This window comes from Lampetra fluviatilis, unplaced genomic scaffold (genome assembly GCF_964198595.1).
Source record: "Lampetra fluviatilis unplaced genomic scaffold, kcLamFluv1.1 SCAFFOLD_723, whole genome shotgun sequence".
NCBI lineage: Eukaryota > Metazoa > Chordata > Hyperoartia > Petromyzontiformes > Petromyzontidae > Lampetra > Lampetra fluviatilis.
In genome coordinates this window covers 32,578-40,000 of record NW_027620446.1, presented here as the reverse complement: position 1 = coordinate 40,000, position 7,423 = coordinate 32,578, and positions in this window count along the sequence as shown.

Sequence of the window (7,423 nt, the reverse complement as noted above, 5' to 3'; positions counted from 1 at the left end):
GATGGGGTCTATGTGTAAAAATTTTGACTTTTTTGAGTGCACGTGCAAATCTGCTGAAAAAGCCTGTGGAAGTTTCACGGCGTTCGTACGATATTTGGCGACGCAAAAATGAGCGATTTCCCAGCTCGATGGAATTCGGCGCGAGAGAAACGATGCCCCGTAACGCACATGAGAGCAATCCCGGCCAATTTCTCCCGTTTGATGGGGTCTATGTGTACAAATTTTGACTTTTTTGAGTGCACGTGCAAATCTGCTGAAAAAGCCTGTGGAAGTTTCACGGCGTTCGTACGATATTTGGCGACGCAAAAATGAGCGATTTCCCAGCTCGATGGAATTCGGAGCGAGAGAAACGATGCCCCGTAACGCACATGAGAGCAATCCCGGCCAATTTCTCCCGTTTGATGGGGTCTATGTGTACAAATTTTGACTTTTTTGAGTGCACGTGCCAATCTGCTGGAAAAGCCTGTGGAAGTTTCACGGCGTTCGTACGATATTTGGCGACGCAAAAATGAGCGATTTCCCAGCTCGATGGAATTCGGCGCGACAGAAACGATGCCCCGTAACGCACATGAGAGCAATCCGGGCCAATTTCTCCCGTTTGATGGGGTCTATGTGTAAAAATTTTGACTTTTTTGAGTGCAGGTGCAAATCTGCTGGAAAAGCCTGTGGAAGTTTCACGGCGTTCGTACGATATTTGGCGACGCAAAAATGAGCGATTTCCAAGCTCGATGGAATTCGGAGCGAGAGAAACGATGCCCCGTAACGCACATGAGAGCAATCCGGGCCAATTTCTCCCGTTTGATGGGGTCTATGTGTAAAAATTTTGACTTTTTTGAGTGCAGGTGCAAATCTGCTGAAAAAGCCTGTGGAAGTTTCACGGCGTTCGTACGATATTTGGCGACGCAAAAATGAGCGATTTCCCAGCTCGAGAGAATTCGGCGCGAGAGAAACGATGCCCCGTAACGCACATGAGAGCAATCCGGGCCAATTTCTCCCGTTTGATGGGGTCTATGTGTAAAAATTTTGACTTTTTTGAGTGCACGTGCAAATCTGCTGGAAAAGCCTGTGGAAGTTTCACGGCGTTCGTACGATATTTGGCGACGCAAAAATGAGCGATTTCCCAGCTCGATGGAATTCGGCGCGAGAGAAACGATGCCCCGTAACGCACATGAGAGCAATCCCGGCCAATTTCTCCCGTTTGATGGGGTCTATGTGTAAAAATTTTGACTTTTTTGAGTGCACGTGCAAATCTGCTGAAAAAGCCTGTGGAAGTTTCACGGCGTTCGTACGATATTTGGCGACGCAAAAATGAGCGATTTCCCAGCTCGATGGAATTCGGAGCGAGAGAAACGATGCCCCGTAACGCACATGAGAGCAATCCCGGCCAATTTCTCCCGTTTGATGGGGTCTATGTGTACAAATTTTGACTTTTTTGAGTGCAGGTGCAAATCTGCTGAAAAAGCCTGTGGAAGTTTCACGGCGTTCGTACGATATTTGGCGACGCAAAAATGAGCGATTTCCCAGCTCGATGGAATTCGGCGCGACAGAAACGATGCCCCGTAACGCACATGAGAGCAATCCGGGCCAATTTCTCCCGTTTGATGGGGTCTATGTGTAAAAATTTTGACTTTTTTGAGTGCAGGTGCAAATCTGCTGGAAAAGCCTGTGGAAGTTTCACGGCGTTCGTACGATATTTGGCGACGCAAAAATGAGCGATTTCCAAGCTCGATGGAATTCGGAGCGAGAGAAACGATGCCCCGTAACGCACATGAGAGCAATCCGGGCCAATTTCTCCCGTTTGATGGGGTCTATGTGTAAAAATTTTGACTTTTTTGAGTGCAGGTGCAAATCTGCTGAAAAAGCCTGTGGAAGTTTCACGGCGTTCGTACGATATTTGGCGACGCAAAAATGAGCGATTTCCCAGCTCGAGAGAATTCGGCGCGAGAGAAACGATGCCCCGTAACGCACATGAGAGCAATCCGGGCCAATTTCTCCCGTTTGATGGGGTCTATGTGTAAAAATTTTGACTTTTTTGAGTGCACGTGCAAATCTGCTGGAAAAGCCTGTGGAAGTTTCACGGCGTTCGTACGATATTTGGCGACGCAAAAATGAGCGATTTCCCAGCTCGATGGAATTCGGCGCGAGAGAAACGATGCCCCGTAACGCACATGAGAGCAATCCCGGCCAATTTCTCCCGTTTGATGGGGTCTATGTGTAAAAATTTTGACTTTTTTGAGTGCACGTGCAAATCTGCTGAAAAAGCCTGTGGAAGTTTCACGGCGTTCGTACGATATTTGGCGACGCAAAAATGAGCGATTTCCCAGCTCGATGGAATTCGGAGCGAGAGAAACGATGCCCCGTAACGCACATGAGAGCAATCCCGGCCAATTTCTCCCGTTTGATGGGGTCTATGTGTACAAATTTTGACTTTTTTGAGTGCAGGTGCAAATCTGCTGAAAAAGCCTGTGGAAGTTTCACGGCGTTCGTACGATATTTGGCGACGCAAAAATGAGCGATTTCCCAGCTCGAGAGAATTCGGCGCGAGAGAAACGATGCCCCGTAACGCACATGAGAGCAATCCGGGCCAATTTCTCCCGTTTGATGGGGTCTATGTGTAAAAATTTTGACTTTTTTGAGTGCAGGTGCAAATCTGCTGGAAAAGCCTGTGGAAGTTTCACGGCGTTCGTACGATATTTGGCGACGCAAAAATGAGCGATTTCCAAGCTCGATGGAATTCGGAGCGAGAGAAACGATGCCCCGTAACGCACATGAGAGCAATCCGGGCCAATTTCTCCCGTTTGATGGGGTCTATGTGTAAAAATTTTGACTTTTTTGAGTGCACGTGCAAATCTGCTGAAAAAGCCTGTGGAAGTTTCACGGCGTTCGTACGATATTTGGCGACGCAAAAATGAGCGATTTCCCAGCTCGATGGAATTCGGCGCGAGAGAAACGATGCCCCGTAACGCACATGAGAGCAATCCCGGCCAATTTCTCCCGTTTGATGGGGTCTATGTGTACAAATTTTGACTTTTTTGAGTGCACGTGCAAATCTGCTGAAAAAGCCTGTGGAAGTTTCACGGCGTTCGTACGATATTTGGCGACGCAAAAATGAGCGATTTCCCAGCTCGATGGAATTCGGAGCGAGAGAAACGATGCCCCGTAACGCACATGAGAGCAATCCCGGCCAATTTCTCCCGTTTGATGGGGTCTATGTGTACAAATTTTGACTTTTTTGAGTGCACGTGCCAATCTGCTGGAAAAGCCTGTGGAAGTTTCACGGCGTTCGTACGATATTTGGCGACGCAAAAATGAGCGATTTCCCAGCTCGATGGAATTCGGCGCGACAGAAACGATGCCCCGTAACGCACATGAGAGCAATCCGGGCCAATTTCTCCCGTTTGATGGGGTCTATGTGTAAAAATTTTGACTTTTTTGAGTGCAGGTGCAAATCTGCTGGAAAAGCCTGTGGAAGTTTCACGGCGTTCGTACGATATTTGGCGACGCAAAAATGAGCGATTTCCAAGCTCGATGGAATTCGGAGCGAGAGAAACGATGCCCCGTAACGCACATGAGAGCAATCCCGGCCAATTTCTCCCGTTTGATGGGGTCTATGTGTACAAATTTTGACTTTTTTGAGTGCACGTGCAAATCTGCTGAAAAAGCCTGTGGAAGTTTCACGGCGTTCGTACGATATTTGGCGACGCAAAAATGAGCGATTTCCCAGCTCGATGGAATTCGGAGCGAGAGAAACGATGCCCCGTAACGCACATGAGAGCAATCCCGGCCAATTTCTCCCGTTTGATGGGGTCTATGTGTAAAAATTTTGACTTTTTTGAGTGCAGGTGCAAATCTGCTGGAAAAGCCTGTGGAAGTTTCACGGCGTTCGTACGATATTTGGCGACGCAAAAATGAGCGATTTCCAAGCTCGATGGAATTCGGAGCGAGAGAAACGATGCCCCGTAACGCACATGAGAGCAATCCGGGCCAATTTCTCCCGTTTGATGGGGTCTATGTGTAAAAATTTTGACTTTTTTGAGTGCAGGTGCAAATCTGCTGAAAAAGCCTGTGGAAGTTTCACGGCGTTCGTACGATATTTGGCGACGCAAAAATGAGCGATTTCCCAGCTCGAGAGAATTCGGCGCGAGAGAAACGATGCCCCGTAACGCACATGAGAGCAATCCGGGCCAATTTCTCCCGTTTGATGGGGTCTATGTGTAAAAATTTTGACTTTTTTGAGTGCACGTGCAAATCTGCTGGAAAAGCCTGTGGAAGTTTCACGGCGTTCGTACGATATTTGGCGACGCAAAAATGAGCGATTTCCCAGCTCGATGGAATTCGGCGCGAGAGAAACGATGCCCCGTAACGCACATGAGAGCAATCCCGGCCAATTTCTCCCGTTTGATGGGGTCTATGTGTAAAAATTTTGACTTTTTTGAGTGCACGTGCAAATCTGCTGAAAAAGCCTGTGGAAGTTTCACGGCGTTCGTACGATATTTGGCGACGCAAAAATGAGCGATTTCCCAGCTCGATGGAATTCGGAGCGAGAGAAACGATGCCCCGTAACGCACATGAGAGCAATCCCGGCCAATTTCTCCCGTTTGATGGGGTCTATGTGTACAAATTTTGACTTTTTTGAGTGCACGTGCAAATCTGCTGAAAAAGCCTGTGGAAGTTTCACGGCGTTCGTACGATATTTGGCGACGCAAAAATGAGCGATTTCCCAGCTCGATGGAATTCGGCGCGAGAGAAACGATGCCCCGTAACGCACATGAGAGCAATCCCGGCCAATTTCTCCCGTTTGATGGGGTCTATGTGTAAAAATTTTGACTTTTTTGAGTGCACGTGCAAATCTGCTGAAAAAGCCTGTGGAAGTTTCACGGCGTTCGTACGATATTTGGCGACGCAAAAATGAGCGATTTCCCAGCTCGATGGAATTCGGCGCGAGAGAAACGATGCCCCGTAACGCACATGAGAGCAATCCGGGCCAATTTCTCCCGTTTGATGGGGTCTATGTGTAAAAATTTTGACTTTTTTGAGTGCAGGTGCAAATCTGCTGGAAAAGCCTGTGGAAGTTTCACGGCGTTCGTACGATATTTGGCGACGCAAAAATGAGCGATTTCCAAGCTCGATGGAATTCGGAGCGAGAGAAACGATGCCCCGTAACGCACATGAGAGCAATCCGGGCCAATTTCTCCCGTTTGATGGGGTCTATGTGTACAAATTTTGACTTTTTTGAGTGCACGTGCCAATCTGCTGGAAAAGCCTGTGGAAGTTTCACGGCGTTCGTACGATATTTGGCGACGCAAAAATGAGCGATTTCCCAGCTCGATGGAATTCGGCGCGAGAGAAACGATGCCCCGTAACGCACATGAGAGCAATCCCGGCCAATTTCTCCCGTTTGATGGGGTCTATGTGTAAAAATTTTGACTTTTTTGAGTGCAGGTGCAAATCTGCTGAAAAAGCCTGTGGAAGTTTCACGGCGTTCGTACGATATTTGGCGACGCAAAAATGAGCGATTTCCCAGCTCGAGAGAATTCGGCGCGAGAGAAACGATGCCCCGTAACGCACATGAGAGCAATCCGGGCCAATTTCTCCCGTTTGATGGGGTCTATGTGTAAAAATTTTGACTTTTTTGAGTGCAGGTGCAAATCTGCTGGAAAAGCCTGTGGAAGTTTCACGGCGTTCGTACGATATTTGGCGACGCAAAAATGAGCGATTTCCCAGCTCGATGGAATTCGGAGCGAGAGAAACGATGCCCCGTAACGCACATGAGAGCAATCCCGGCCAATTTCTCCCGTTTGATGGGGTCTATGTGTACAAATTTTGACTTTTTTGAGTGCACGTGCCAATCTGCTGGAAAAGCCTGTGGAAGTTTCACGGCGTTCGTACGATATTTGGCGACGCAAAAATGAGCGATTTCCCAGCTCGATGGAATTCGGCGCGAGAGAAACGATGCCCCGTAACGCACATGAGAGCAATCCCGGCCAATTTCTCCCGTTTGATGGGGTCTATGTGTAAAAATTTTGACTTTTTTGAGTGCACGTGCAAATCTGCTGAAAAAGCCTGTGGAAGTTTCACGGCGTTCGTACGATATTTGGCGACGCAAAAATGAGCGATTTCCCAGCTCGATGGAATTCGGAGCGAGAGAAACGATGCCCCGTAACGCACATGAGAGCAATCCCGGCCAATTTCTCCCGTTTGATGGGGTCTATGTGTAAAAATTTTGACTTTTTTGAGTGCACGTGCAAATCTGCTGGAAAAGCCTGTGGAAGTTTCACGGCGTTCGTACGATATTTGGCGACGCAAAAATGAGCGATTTCCCAGCTCGATGGAATTCGGCGCGACAGAAACGATGCCCCGTAACGCACATGAGAGCAATCCGGGCCAATTTCTCCCGTTTGATGGGGTCTATGTGTAAAAATTTTGACTTTTTTGAGTGCACGTGCAAATCTGCTGAAAAAGCCTGTGGAAGTTTCACGGCGTTCGTACGATATTTGGCGACGCAAAAATGAGCGATTTCCCAGCTCGAGAGAATTCGGCGCGAGAGAAACGATGCCCCGTAACGCACATGAGAGCAATCCGGGCCAATTTCTCCCGTTTGATGGGGTCTATGTGTACAAATTTTGACTTTTTTGAGTGCACGTGCAAATCTGCTGAAAAAGCCTGTGGAAGTTTCACGGCGTTCGTACGATATTTGGCGACGCAAAAATGAGCGATTTCCCAGCTCGATGGAATTCGGCGCGAGAGAAACGATGCCCCGTAACGCACATGAGAGCAATCCCGGCCAATTTCTCCCGTTTGATGGGGTCTATGTGTAAAAATTTTGACTTTTTTGAGTGCACGTGCAAATCTGCTGGAAAAGCCTGTGGAAGTTTCACGGCGTTCGTACGATATTTGGCGACGCAAAAATGAGCGATTTCCCAGCTCGATGGAATTCGGCGCGACAGAAACGATGCCCCGTAACGCACATGAGAGCAATCCGGGCCAATTTCTCCCGTTTGATGGGGTCTATGTGTAAAAATTTTGACTTTTTTGAGTGCACGTGCAAATCTGCTGAAAAAGCCTGTGGAAGTTTCACGGCGTTCGTACGATATTTGGCGACGCAAAAATGAGCGATTTCCCAGCTCGAGAGAATTCGGCGCGAGAGAAACGATGCCCCGTAACGCACATGAGAGCAATCCGGGCCAATTTCTCCCGTTTGATGGGGTCTATGTGTACAAATTTTGACTTTTTTGAGTGCACGTGCAAATCTGCTGAAAAAGCCTGTGGAAGTTTCACGGCGTTCGTACGATATTTGGCGACGCAAAAATGAGCGATTTCCCAGCTCGATGGAATTCGGCGCGACAGAAACGATGCCCCGTAACGCACATGAGAGCAATCCGGGCCAATTTCTCCCGTTTGATGGGGTCTATGTGTAAAAATT